The 14,906-nt window shown below is 38.9% G+C and overlaps 1 protein-coding gene across 5 annotated transcripts in view; it reads right to left on the bottom strand.

Moving 5' to 3' along the window:
• NAALADL2 (N-acetylated alpha-linked acidic dipeptidase like 2) overlaps window positions 1-14,906 on the bottom strand; it is a 400,688-nt gene that overhangs the window by 368,656 nt on the left and 17,126 nt on the right. For all 5 annotated transcript variants that reach the window (XM_030954170.1, XM_030954173.1, XM_030954172.1 and 2 more), the window contains exon 2: window positions 7,028-7,086. The gene's annotated coding sequence lies outside the window, so the exon portion shown is untranslated. The remainder of the gene's footprint in view (window positions 1-7,027; window positions 7,087-14,906) is intronic.

Below are 14,906 nucleotides of genomic sequence, written 5' to 3'. Positions count from 1 at the left end.
AGTCTTCACAGCTGCATTTGTCAAGCTTCAGCTGACTCTGAATATATCCATTCAGTACAGGACAAACCAAATGAGAAACAACAGGAAAAAGAAAGATGTCAGGCTGCTTCTGTTGGGTTGAAGGAACCAATACCACTATGAAAGCTATCAAAGAAGGTGCTCTCACTTCTTATTGCAAATGTATTCCTACAAACATTGCAGAACCAGCTAACTAGTCACAACTAAAATGCAAAGTGCCACATCCCCTGTCAGCTGCCATGTCTCTGCCAGAGGCTTCAGTTCTGCCCCAGCCTTTGTCTACTCATATCTCAACATGTACCTGTGAGGCAGATTTTTCTGTGTATTAAGAAGACTACAACTAATGGATAAATGAAGAGGTGAGCTTCGATACAGAAAACTATTGGACACTCTCCCTGCTGAAGCTGAAACCTCTGTTACTTTAATTACAATATCATTTATTTCCTGTGCAGGTGTTTTGTCTGGGGAGAGGAGCTGGGATGATTTTTTTTTACATCAAAAATTGCTCCATTTCTTGGTTCTGGCTTCAGCTTTTTATGAGAATAAAACCACTGCAAAACATTCATCTCTGTGGAGACGAGCTCCCTTCCCTAACACACTGAGATGCCTCGGAGCACCGAAAGCGTTCATCTGAGGATGGTGAAACATTTTGCTTTGAGCACTTCTGCATCCATGCATATAAACTCCATCTCCAGCAGGTGAGATTCATAATGTTGCTGAAATCCATCACAGCCTTGTCATCCACATCACCAGGATAGGGTGGTTTATTCATAGAGGGAGAGCCATATTCTTTTTAAGAAAATATTAAAGAAACCCCATACAATGACAATATGTTACATAAAGGAGTCTCTTAAGTAAGCAGCTGGAACAGCTCGATTTCCTGATCGCTGATCAGTATTGCTGATCACATTTAAATGTCACTGCAGCCTAGCATTTGTGCTTGATCCTGCTTCCATTAAAACAAATGTCAGAACTCCCAAGAAGATAATCTCCTTCATAGGCCTTAAGGCTATATGAAACACTCTTTTGAACTCAGAAGTGCTATAATTAGAAAAGCATAGTCCTAAAGAATTAAGTATACTGAGAATACCATGAGGATGCTAAATATTGCACCTCTCCCCTGAACTACAGCAGGGTGTGAAGCATCTATTGCAGCTTCTGTATTTTCGTTCATTTTTCAGTAGTCACGTGAGAAATAATGATCTATACCTTCACTGAAAATTTGGTTTTGCACACTGGATATTTAGCAACCAAGAAACAGTGATTATGCTCCCCTGCTTGAAACTAAAGTCTTCCTTCATGTGTCATACAAGAGAATCATTTTCTAATTTGCACATATGGAACCACTCATGCCTTTCTTTGTGCTAAGGCATGCAGCCTCTGCAAAGTCACTGAATTATTGACCTGAGTGAAATAGTCAAGGCAGGCCTTAAAGTCAATGCTTCCTTAATTACACTTCTGAATTTTTGCTGCACATTCCCAAAGCCTCTGCCATAGCAAACTAGACCTCAATGTCATTTCTTTAAGAAAAGGGCCTTATTTTGGGATATGGCAGCAAGGGCCATTTCCAACACTGCACCTGAAAACATAAGTACAGGAAGAATTAATGCTGAGTACAAACTGAAACACGGCAGAAACAAACAAGTCTGGTGGGCTGGAAAGAAGCTCTCAATTGCAACACACATCATAGCACAATCAGAAAGATGTTCTACAGGGGAATAATAAAAAGATGGTAAAACAATGTCCTTGTGCATTTTAGAATTCCTGCTGTAAGCAGAGCAACATGTCAGCTTAGAGGGGCTGCACACAATCTTTTCTGATCAAACCCATTAAGTATTTCCAGTCTTCCCCCATCTGAGCAGTGCATGGTCAGTGTCCCTCCACTTCCAGCCAACACAAGCCTCTATTACAAACTCATGCTTAGACCATTGGTCATTTAACAAATAAAAATAAAAATCCAAGAAAAGCTGAATCAAGGCTAATTTTTAGCATTGTCTCACTATACAAACTCAGCTCTCCACCCACTGCTGGGAAAAAGAAAACTGCACAAAATCCTCATGCTTTGCATTTACAGTATGAAGCCATAGCTGGATTAGTTTACACCAGCTGCAAAAATTCATCACCTGTAACAAGAGATTCTTCTTGTGTTGGCAGAAACCATCTAAGAGTCTCCTGTCCTCACAGAAGACAAATATTTTACATACGGTTTTCTTCAAGGCAAAGTACAGAGTGTTCCATGTTGATTTTTAATTTTAAGATAAATACTTTCACTTCCAGTTTGCTACAAGCAAAAATCACTAAAAGCGTGTGCCTTTTACGAGTTCTGTAAAATAAACATGCTCCTCTAGAAAAACTGTTCTTTGTTTTAGAGATGATTTCATAATTCAGTGGCATTTCCATGGCCAGTCAGGCGCTACTGCAGTCAAAAAAGATGAATTCATCCCTCTAAGGAATTAATACAATACTGAAGGATCATGTTATGGTCTTCTAATTGCTTTATGGCACCCCACAGAGAGAATCAACTTTGAACAGCAACACATTTCTGTTGATGAAAACATTGCTCTACTTATGTATCGTTTTAGTACAGCGTGTCAGGCTGTCTCAATCGACCTCCTGCATGCAAGTCAAGCTTCTACAAATGCTAAAAATCTTAATTATTATACTTCATTCAAGAACACTAAGCCAAATTCTTCCCCAAAACAGTAGAAAATAAGGGAATACCCCTAACAACAGATGGTGGGGGGTGGAAGGCTGTATTTGTTTCCTTTATATGAAGACATTGTGCAAAACCAACATGCTACTGGAGGCCACTGTCACAGCTGACAAGTTTGCAGAACCTCTCTCTAGAAGACAAATAGGAATTGTAATCAGCACTCATAAATTATAGCTACAACTCTGAAAAAAGCCCAAGGACATACTTATCAAATAGAGCCAATACTATTAACACAATGGCAATTCATTGATTTTTTCCTTACAGTAATTCCAATCTATATGCAGACATATGAACTTGGAAACCAATTCTGAATAGGATTTCAAACACTTTGGTTCTAGGAAATGTTGAAAAAACAAAAAACCAAACCACCAACCCCAGCCGTAATTATCATTATTTGTTGCTGAAGCAAATACTACAGTTTCATAGAGAAAGCTCAAAATGCATTAGGTCCTGCAAATACTTTTCCGTGCTGAAAACATTCCCAAGATGCTCTTGCCAAAATAATGACCCCAGGAAATGCAGTCAAAGGTACTTTCCTGCCCCTCCAAACAGACTATGCAGAGATGATCACACCACATGCATTTCAAGTCAGGTTTTGACGAAAAACTCAGGTTTCTGGGGTTCAGAATGAGAGCTCCATCCCCTGCCTTGGCTCTGCTGAGTTGGCAGCAATTGAACCATTTCACCATTAAGCTGCTCCATGGTATGTTCCTGTATGGTCTCAGTGATTTTCTGATGGTTAATCTCAAACCATCGTTAACACGTTACAGCTACAGGCAATCGTGAGAGAATGATCAATTAAGCACATGATTAGCAATTTTCTTTGCCTTGTCCAACCCCTTCAAATTAAGTGGTTCAGGCTTGACCATTGTGCCACAATAAAAACGAGTAAAACGCATTTAACCTCATTATTCCTGTTTGAATAGCAAATTACCTAAAACCAACTCATTCAGCCATGGCAATGAGGAGCTGCAAACTGTTTGTTAGCATTGTCTTCTCCACATGTCCTTTCTGCTGTGAGTTCTATTACATCACTTGCAATTTATAAAGCAACAACACAAAACACTTCAGAGGACACCAGTTGGATAATAAGTGTTTTGTAACAGTTAAAAGGGGGCAGCAGCACAGAGCAGAGCCTCAGATACAAAGAGGTGAGGAACGATTTGTTTATTGTATGAGTGACCTCTCTATAGTGAATGGAATAATATGGAATTTAAAAAATAACGTGGTGCAAAAACTGGGCTGGTTTCAACTAGGAACTATCTTCAGGATTTTATAAGTAACTCTTCTAAAAGTGCACTGTAATAACTTAATTGACAAACTCATGAATAATAACTCCTCCTAACCTTTCTTTCTCTACTTGACGTTATCATCCCTTACTTCCCCACCTTCCCCTCTTTGTCAATTTTTTTTTTCCATATATAGAAAAGCTGTCTTATTCCACAAGAAGTTGTGTATTTGGGCACTAGGAAGGGTCTGTGATTCACGCTGCTGAAATGAGACCAGAATCCCCAAGACTCAGAAAGACACTTCTATTAAATTAAAAAGGAAGAGAGACACCTGTGTATGAAAATACAGTGAAAGAATATCCTGAGTCTAGGAGCTGAACAACTGTCAGCATGAACAGCAGAGTCTCACTGGGTGAGCACTGGGGAACAGGATGGCCACCCTCGGCAGAAATTAAATTTTAACAGATCTAACATTTATACATGCAGTTTAAGAACAGAAACTGATGCAGAAAGATACAGCTCTCAGAGCACCTCCCTGCTCCCTTCCTCCTGGCTGAAAAGAAGCTTTCAGGAAACCTGAATTAGCAGCACAGGACTGCCTTTGGTTCACTTCCATGAAGGGTTCTCCTTTGAACAAATGCTCTGTGCATCCCTTTGGCTCCTCCTAGGCTCACTCCCAACCTCCAAGTTCCTCAGTGAACTGAACAAGCAGTAGAGGTGTTCACACGTCTCTCTTTTATTTTAATAATCTGTTTTTGCTATTTGCTGGATGGAGACCTTAGACAATCTCCCACTATTTTCTAACTCACAGCAATGTTGCCAGCCATGACATTTCATCCACTGCTTGTAGGGACACCCAGAACTCAAGAGCAATCTCACATGAGATTCAGACAAATATATGGAATTAATTCCCATCTATGCCAACAGCTGGGGCACAGATATTTACATCTGCTCAACCACGGATCAGAGTATGCTCAGCTCTCAGAAGCTGGGACACATCAACATCAGTAACATGATCAAATGTGGCTGAGTGAAAATCTGGTGAGTGGAAGTCTAAGCTTCTGAAATCTGCCACATCATATTTAAACATTTTTGTTCCAAGGCATTTTGGGAGAGATCTGGAATGGCCTTTGTAGCACTGCTTTACTCCTAAGTGCATGCCTCATTTAGATGTGAAATACTACAGATTTTCATTTAGATTTACCTCAAAACAATTTACTAATTTGAACTAGAGGGAAATGAATAGAGCTGATAATGATGAGTTCTTTATTTTCCCCGTAGTTTTCCTTCCTTCCATCTCGGTTTACAGTAATAATTAATTACACAAATATAACAGCCTTGAACTGTCTGGTTCATTCCTTGAGACTGTCATCATCTTCCACACTGCCAGAATTCATTTTCTGTCTTTCCAGATTCATATCTTAGATTTTTTTTTCATTTTTCTAATACTAACAGAAAAACAGCAACACTGGGCAGCCCACTGCTCACAACACAGTATTTATTAGCGACTGCCCTAGAGAGCTTTGCCACAAACTACCATGTAAACAAAACTGCCCAAAGTACAAATTAAGGGTGCTCTTTGGTGCTCTTCCAGTTAACAAGTTTTGATTTCTAGTAAAAGAAGAAAAGGTGTGAACTTTGAGGAAATTCAACAGTTAGTTCAAACATTCATTTAAAATTTTCTTTTACAACAAATTCAACACCTTTCATTCTAATTAAGCAAAAGGAATATCAGAACAGCAAAAACCAGGTATGAAATAAAATGCATTCAAAGTGCTTAAACAGCTGACAAATATGCATACAGCAATGCAAGCAGAGTTCTGCAGTGCTAAAGTAGAGCCCATCAAGCTACATTAAAATCCCAGGGGAAAGAGGGAAAGAAGCAAAACCTGCACACAGGGCAGGTGACACCATAAATTGTTCTTGTTTTCCTTGCAGAATCCAATACTTCCCCAACTTCTTAGGAGTTTCTGGACTACAAAAGTGACAGCAAAGTGATTTTCTTCAGGTCTCTTGTTTTTAAGAATCTAGTAATAGCAACAGTGATAAAATGCAGCAAGCTTTTGTTTCATATGCTGCGAAGAAAACATGTATTGAAAGAGGGATTTTTTGGCTGTTTGCCAGATTGCAAAATACATGTGAATTGTTGCTGAAGAATCCATTTAGAAATACAAAACCATCACAAACCAATTATTTCTATATGGTGTGAGTTTGTTGAAGTTAGTGGAAAGTGGCAATTCTCATCCTATTACTATTTGCAGGTTACACTTGCTGGACATCGCAGAAAATGCAAGGACAAAATTTACTCTTTAATGTAGCACCAGGTCTGTCTTCAGAAATCTTCAACTCCTATTTAAAAGATCACGGGTATTTTTCTGGATGTTAATGAAGCTTCTTTCACAGCAATTTTAGTAAAACACTGTATTTTTGATTGCAATGTCAAATACTGAAGCACAAGGAAAAAATAACTTAAGTGAGGTTTTTTAGATGCAGCTGTAGTTTAGGTACTTCATATCTAAACCAACTCAACTATTTCTTATAATGACATTTCAACAGATATCCAATCTTATGGCAACACTTTTGCATTAAAAGAGGTAGAGTGATACTGCACATCATTTCACTTATCCAGCCAGCAAGTACATAAGAAAAACAACCTTTTGATCTCCTCAACACGCAGGAAAATGCACTGTAACCATCTAACATACCGTGAAAGAGTAAGAAATTATAAATATGGAAGAAAATAACACTATCAACCTTAGAAGTACATATTCTTTAGAAACAAATAAAACCACACAGCTATTCATATTTTATGTGGCTGCTACCACGGCACACAACATTTTGCAAAGTAATTACCATAATGTGCAAATACTTCTATAAGAGAAACCACAAAATAAATCTGGTTTTTAGTGGTATTTTCAAGCGTGGATTGTATTATGCAGCCTCTATACACACTCATAGGGTAATTGGTAAGAACTTCTAGCATTTCACCCTTCACAGCCACTGAAAAGTCAGTGTTATTTAACTGTTGCACAAATGTTAATAAAAAGTCATAATCCAGGGAGCTTACCCCGGGTCAACAGAAGGAATCCAAGAACCAAAGTTATTTCCAAAGTCCAGACAAGAGATCTGAAAGAGAGAATAACAAAGGGTTTGTGACAAAGCTGACACGGAGTCCTCTGAAAGGAGCAAAATCAATTGTGACATTTTTCATTTATTTGTAAATGCCTCTTCGGCAGTATGCTCACTCCAAACGACAGCTGACTCTTATAGAAAAGGGGGGGTGATGGTAAAATAGAGGAATCCTGACAGTTGCTTTAATGAGATTCCGCATTAGGATCACTCCACCACTTTCCCTCAACAAGGACTGTGCCCTTCACTTTCAATCTTATATTCTCCAATTTGGAAAGCATTAATCCCATGAAAAACTCAACTCAGCCTCCTCTAATCACCATCACAGCTCTTCTTTCCACCTCCTTCACCATCTCACTGACATTTATGTATGGAGTCCACTCACAATTTAAAATACATATAATTAGCATAGAGCAAATTAAACTTCAACCTGATAGCATTACTTTAATCAAAGTCTAGTTGCAGTGTGTGTGGTGAGGACAAGAATCTCGAAACAGACCTCTGTTGATATTAGGAGTGCAAACTCACAGAGCTTTCCTTCCAGCTCTAGGAATTATGCTGCTGGAAGTGTTCAATGCAGGAACCTCTGATGCTCACATTTTCTTTATTACAAAAATAAATAGGGAAATCTGTAACATGACAGTTAACTTGCCTTGCAAATATTGAGAGAATAATCATTCTGGGAACAGAAGCAGACAAGGTATTTTAATAACAGTAACAACAGTCAACATGATACCACCTATTTCAGGAAAAGGCCAGTGGCTGGAGGATCCAGTGCTTGAGAACACTTATTCTGGCACAACTCTTATCTGACATATTCCATTCTTATGTTTTCCAACAGTAACACACTTTCTGTTGTTCAAACTCATTTTCTAGTGCTATATCACATATCTTTCAATGAAACTAGATGACAGCACTGAATAGATCATGGTAGCCTCAGGCTGCGCTGAAATTAGTATTTTATCCTCTGTTAACATCAGTAAATCATTTGTATTACAATGATAAGGTTTTGTAAGAAAAACAAACACACACAAAAAAACCATACAGACATTGCTACAAGAAGCCTGAATCCCAGCTCTTTTGCATGCTCCAGCATCTTCTGAAAGATGAAGCTGGTGAAGGCACAGAGAACAAGTCCTTTGAGGGGCAGCTGAGGGAGCTGAGAGGGATCAGCCAGGAGAAAAAGAACCTCATCTCTCTCTCTACAATCACCTGAATGGAAGTTGGGGCCAGGCAGGGTTGTCTCCCAAGCAAAAGGGCAAGAGGAAACTGCCATAAGCTGTGCCAGGGCAAGTTTTAGACAGGCTGTTAGGAGAAATTTTTTCACTGGAACCCAGGCTGAATCCCCATGGCCAGAGGTATTTACAAGATGTGGCACTGGGGGACATGGGCTTGTGGAGGACTGGGAAGTGCTGGGTTAATGGTTGGACTCAATTTTCTGATTCCAGGCAAACAGGCTTGATTTGAAAAAACTGAACCATCTGCTGTCATACCGATCAGAAATCAATCCCATCTCACCTCTGAATGAAAGCTTGCTAGTAGCTCACAATTAATTATTCTATACCATAATCTGCTAGACAATATACAACATAGCCATTGAATAAGGATCATTTATTTCCTGAAAGAAGTGAGAGATGGGTCTTCATGAGTTACAGAGCAGTTTGCCTGACAGCCTTCAGAGAACCAGGGGAGTAATCCACAGCTCAGCAAAATTTCCATTTTTCATTGGATTAATTTGTTAAAAAAAACAGCCAAAACCTTTTGAGTGTTGTGGAGGTTTCCAGAAGAAACCTTTTTGGCACCTTCAATTTGAGGATGCAGACTAAAGGTGTAACTTTGAAACCTTTTACAGAATCTTTCCTGGTATATAAAGATCTTTAAGAGTCTCAATTGATGGAATCAAGGACTGTGATTCACTTTCAGTATCAGCATTTTTTCCCTCTGAGATTCACTCTTCGCTGAAACTTTTAAATTAGCGTAACAAAGCCCAGCACAACATTAAATCACCTCCCAAGCATATCAATCTCAGTTACCTAAGAGAAAATAGAGTACACTTCAAAACAAATTCTCCGGAAGTTTCTTCTGATTGATATCAAATCTCTTAAGTTAAACGACCCCTCATATTTCATCCCTAAAAATATACAGTTACTCCTAGTAACCTTTCCCAGTTAGATGGAAAGCAGGAAAGGCCAGATTCTGGCCTCTACTCTGGTAAGGGAGTACCAATGAAAAATAATGAAGTCAGCACACATTTGGAAAAAAAATTATTATTTAGCTCCAAGGAAGGTTGCTTTGTAATTCAGACAGGTGATCTGGAGGCACAGCAGAGCAATAATGACTAACATCACATACTAGAGGGAGCATAAATTTTAATGATATCGCTCATAAAACTCACATTTTAAAGGTTACAAAACAGAAACAAGCTTGCAAAGAAAACACATAAATCATTCAAGGTGTCAGGTTCCTATTCCTTAGCTATTTTAAGAGCTAACGGCCTGTCCATCACTAAATAAACTGGAATATGCCAGGCTCATTTATGCAGGACTGAAAAGGGAATGTACACCAGAGTTCAGCAACCATTCACCCCTACAGACTCTATTCTTAACAACACAATAGCAACAGCCAAGTGTAACCTCACTGGTTTATTCATTACTCGACAAAATTAAACAAAAACACTTGACCAAATTCACCTACATCTAGACAAGATCACAACAACACATAATTAGCACCATAATTACAAGGACTCCTAATCCAGAGACATTAATGCACTTCACTACTTGCTTACACTTCATTGTAGGTCCTTAAATGTAGGGCATTAGCAGAGGATTAATGGGGCATTCCCATCAACAGACCATATTACTTTCATCCCATGCAGATGAAAGAGAAACAGAGGCTTATATTATCATTTTTAATTACTGTAATTGGTCTGCAATTGCAACTGCATCTATTGTTGTCCCTATACACACATTATCAACACAGAACAATTCAAATGGCTGGTTGGGAAATGGCCACTTAGGGCCAATAAACCACTGTAAACAGTGAACTTTGACAGACCCATGATTCAAACCCACAAATCACCTCTTGAGCTGGGTTCTACAAAAATGACATGTAGTTTGGCTCAGTGGTCATTTCTGTTAGTCACAGAAGCTGGCACCTCCATTTCACTGACAGTAACTTCAACAACACAAAATCCCTACACTCCAAGGCTCCCTTCTGGGAGCAGCACCCAAGGGCCAGGCTCACCACAAAAAGCTTCCACTGCAAAAGGCTTTCTGCATTCCATCTCCGAGATCAGGCCTTCAGGATTTGGTTTTCAGAGTCACTCTGTCTTTGCATTACCTTTTTTTTCTTAGTATCATTTATATTAGAGCTGTTTAATGGATAACCCAAAATTGATTCAGTCTTTTTTTTTCAGAAGTAGACACACATTGAAAGACACTTGAACAAGGTCGTTTTGCCTTGCTGCAAAGTCCAACAAGATTATCAGTAAAAGCCTTATCCAAAATCCTCCTATGTCAAACAGAGTATTTCTACTGGCTGGATTTAATACTGAATGTAGATTTGGGATCTATTCTCAATCCAAGCTGGAGTGCAGCAATCAACCACTCAACTATAGAACTCTCCCGGGCTACACTCACTTCAAACTGCAACCTCACATCGGAAATTTCTGCATCCAATTACCACTTATCAGAGGGCACCAATCTCTTAAACTTTAATGGTTAAAGAAAACTCAGTGTTTGGTTTACAAAGGCAATAAACACCTTAATGCTTTCAGTAACCTCTTTGCCTTATACTTGTGTTTTTAGTTCTGGAATCTTTTCCTGTATCTCTGGAGGAACTTTATTTAAGTAAACTGCTAACCTATTCTTTTTCCAGTCTTTGTTTTCTCTAGGAAATTATTTAAGAAGAAAACCCTCGAACAGTGATCTCAGCATTCATACAGCAGTGAACTTCAGATACAGTAATTGCATAGCTGTGAGCTATGACGACTTTCCCATGGGGGAGAAATGACCTGGTAATTCACGAATGACAAAGTCAAAAGTAAGGTAAGCCAGGGGAGGGAAAGGATTTCCCCCTAGGATGAGATAAATATAATTTCTCACAGCAGTGTATATGTCTCTTAAGCCTCAGGTGGTTTTAAGTTAATGAGATTAGTTCCAGCAGGCAGTGAAATCCCAGGATATGGGAATTACATTTCAGCAGTTTTCACTTCATCCAGCAAGCACGGTGAAGTCAATCTTTGTGTCATTTTGTTATTGTCCTGGTTTGGGTCTTGTTCTCAGGCTCAAGCCTGGCTAAAGCACCTCATAACTTTGACTTAAAAGCTTAAGCATCATGTAAAGAGGTGTGTTTAAATGTTTAAAAGGGAGGAGAGAAGCACCAGGCTTAATCTGTAGAGAAGGATTTTTTTGTTTAACTTTTCAGATGTGCTTTTATTCAAAGGAATTTGTTCTTGTACTTTTCCTAAACCAAGGTCACACGCATTTTTATCCTGAACACAAAAAAAAAAGCCCCCAGAATACACTGCTGTAATAAACACTGCCTTTAAAATATTTACACCCTAAAAAGATGGACATGAACAGGTTTGGATGATTGCCTAGTTCAGTATTTTGGTAATAACCAAAAAGAGCTCCTATCCAGTGATCACCCCCTGGATGTACAAGCTGCAGCTTCACTCCAGTCCTCAGATCTGCTCATACAAGAAAACTTTCACTCCTTTATACCATTAGAAGAGCTGTAATGCAGAAGGCTTTTAGAAGATTAAAAAAAAATAGGGTCAGATGATAACACTGATTTCCACTAAGAATTCCTCGATAACTATCTTTATTTTGACTTACAATCACTGAATAACTGCTAATGTAGCAATTGTTTTACACTCTAGGTGCTATTTTTAGCTGTGAATTTAAATTTAACCTTCATGACATCACCACTGTAAAGAAAATGTAGAAATAGCTAGTGTTGCCAACATGCTTTAGGAAGCTCTTTCCCATCCAACAGGGGAATGACCTTTACTCCTCTTGTGAAAATGTGCAGACATCACATCAAGGAAATGCTCATGTTAGTCCCAGGCTTCTTTCCAAGACAGCCTGATTAAACTTCATATCCAGAAAGCACACGGAAGAATTATTTTTATTGGGGTAATTTAACCCCAAAATACAATATGAACTCTATAAAAAAGACTTTTTAGAATACCCAAGTCTATTACAGGGAAAGCCGTGTTTATTTTAGTTTTACCTTACAAGCCTAACTTTAACACAGGCAAATCACACCCACACAGACAGACATCACTGTTTGAACTTTTTTTGTCGTTTTTTTTTATTTATTTCTACTCCCAAATCTGCCTTCCCATTCTGTGTCAAAGCACTGCCACATTATCTTTACTCTTCATCTTGTACAGAGATGCCCTTCCTTCTTTAGGCTTCAGCACTTCATAACCAGGTGCTTTCAGTTGCATACAAAAAGTTCAAGCACCTCTTTGCCGAAAGAAAGAGCAAGTTCCATCACAGCTCAGTGAGGAGTGGCAAAAATTCAAAATTAGGAGACTCATTTCCTTTTTCTCTGGAAGAACCTCAGCTGGTACAAATAGGTAACAAGTAACTAAAGAGAGGCAACATCAGCAAATGAATCCGAGGGCAGAGGCCAAAATCTGACCATGAACTGGTTTCTGGCACAATTCCGAACTCTGGAAACTGATATGCTGGATGAACACCTGAGCATCCAGTATCCACCACTACGTGGGCTGGCTGTAACCTGGGAAAATGCAGCTGCACAGGGATGGAGTATCGCACACAGGTGAGATAAAAAGGCATTTGTCTGTAAGACACCCAGATGTTTGCTTACCTGCCAAGTAAATACACATTTGCTGTCACGTAAACCCAATGAGTATTTCCACACGTGTGCAGATCAAAGCGTGCAGATTTCAATTAAACACAACACACAAATATGAATTCCAACAATACAAAAATTAACTACCAAGGTAATTACTCTGGAAGCACTGCAATTATGAGCGTCATCAGAATGCATTATGCTCTGTGTTGGCAAAAGAATTATTTTGTAATGGGTCAGAGAACTCCTTTCCACACACTTTAATAATCAGCACACAAGCTTCAAAGGGGGTATCTATTTTAAAACTCTGCCATCATTTCACTGTCAGGCCCACTGGAAAAATACTTCCCAAATTATAAAAACAAGGTGCATTACCTTAAAATGTTTTCAGAAGAAAACAAAATGCAGTGGTCTGCAAGTATCTACATTTCCTTTAAGGACAGGAAGGTCAATTAACATGAACAATTTTCATTTCTTGCACAATTACAAGGCAAGCCTCATACATAAATACCTGTCACAGAAAAAGACTTTAAAATAAGTGTTCATCAATGGATGAACAATATTCTAGAGGATTTTTGCAGGAAAAAAGTGCAGCTTTGCCATTCTATTTTAAATAGTTATTGTGTGTTCAGGTGGTCTTAATCTACTCTGACCAGCTCTTGAAAAAAGAAAAAATCTAAATGCTTGCTTTAACCTTCCCTTTCTCCTGGTCAGCTCCACCTTTGCTATGTGCAATTTCTTTGCTGAAAGAATCACTGCATAGAAGTTCCCTTATAGAGCCTATTATCAGCATTTGGCTGGAGACAGCCCAAAAGCATTCAGCTTCCTGAAAAGCAAAAATGAGAGAGTCAAGCTCAAGCTTTTCACAAGAGCAAGGAAAAATGGCCTGGTTTTGAGAACAGCTCGCTGCATCCCTCTCAGCCAGCAAAGAACTGCAATTTTACAACTGCATGTCACAATGGATGTCTCTCCTCCATCCAGAGGGCCAAGCATCCCTAGAGCTGGTTGTATGTAAGTAAAAACAAAGTTGTGCCCTGATATTTAACTCCTGGGGAGCAGAGGCAGAACAGAGCATCTAAATCAACACTGCTGCTGTAAATAAAGGGACAATTCATCCAGTTCTGTCCCAGAGGGTGTGAAAGAAAACTCATGCCTAGCTGTGTGTATTTATCCTCTCTATTCTTTGTTTTTTTCTTCTTCTTGCCTATTTGTTTCTCTCAATGTCTGCAACATTAAAAGAAAACTATTACCCTAGAAAACTGAGTGCTTTACAGAAAAAACTCAGTTTAATCTCCACTCTATTGCTCCAAAGAAGGTGGAAAGGGCATGTATACTTACAGAGATTACACACAGACACAGTTTCGTGCAGAAACAGAAAGTAGCCTTAATATAAGTGGGGAAATAGCAAAGAGTTCAGTGAGGAAATTCCACTTTGAATGTGAGCATAATGCAGGAATTGCAGCTCTGTCTGGTCTGGGACAGAGCACACCCTGTCAGACTTTGGCATGACTGAGTGATGCTAAAGAATGGCAATACTAAAGCTTCTCAATTTTGCTTGCATTGCAAATATCATTAAACAAGATTACTTTTGAATAAGAAAAAAAAAAAGGCAAGGCAATAAAACATCTGTTTAAAGTCTTCTACTCCCTGAAATTTTTGTTCCTAAACTCTAGAGGTGGCTGGACACATCAGGAAAGAATCAGCTTCCTTCTGCTGCAGGAATGCAACAGATTAACCTAATACAAGGATGGAACCTTGTCTGGGAGAGGAGAGAGAGATCTGGCATCAGCCTGATGTACATGAAAGCAGACAGGCTACAAAGTTTAAGAAAGTATAAAAACTGTATGAGACAGTTTTGTGACTAAAAAGGAGATAATGAAATGGACAGAAGTTGTCAAAAAAATATTTCATTTTGCTTTGCTTACTGAAATAAGTATTGATGGCTACATTCCCAGCTTCACTGCAGTAAGCATTAGATTAGGGCTACAGAG

The sequence above is a fragment of the Camarhynchus parvulus genome, chromosome 9 (assembly GCF_901933205.1).
Source record: "Camarhynchus parvulus chromosome 9, STF_HiC, whole genome shotgun sequence".
Lineage (NCBI taxonomy): Eukaryota > Metazoa > Chordata > Aves > Passeriformes > Thraupidae > Camarhynchus > Camarhynchus parvulus.
The sequence above is the reverse complement of the archived record's forward strand: the minus strand, read 5'-3'. Positions and strand labels throughout refer to the sequence as shown.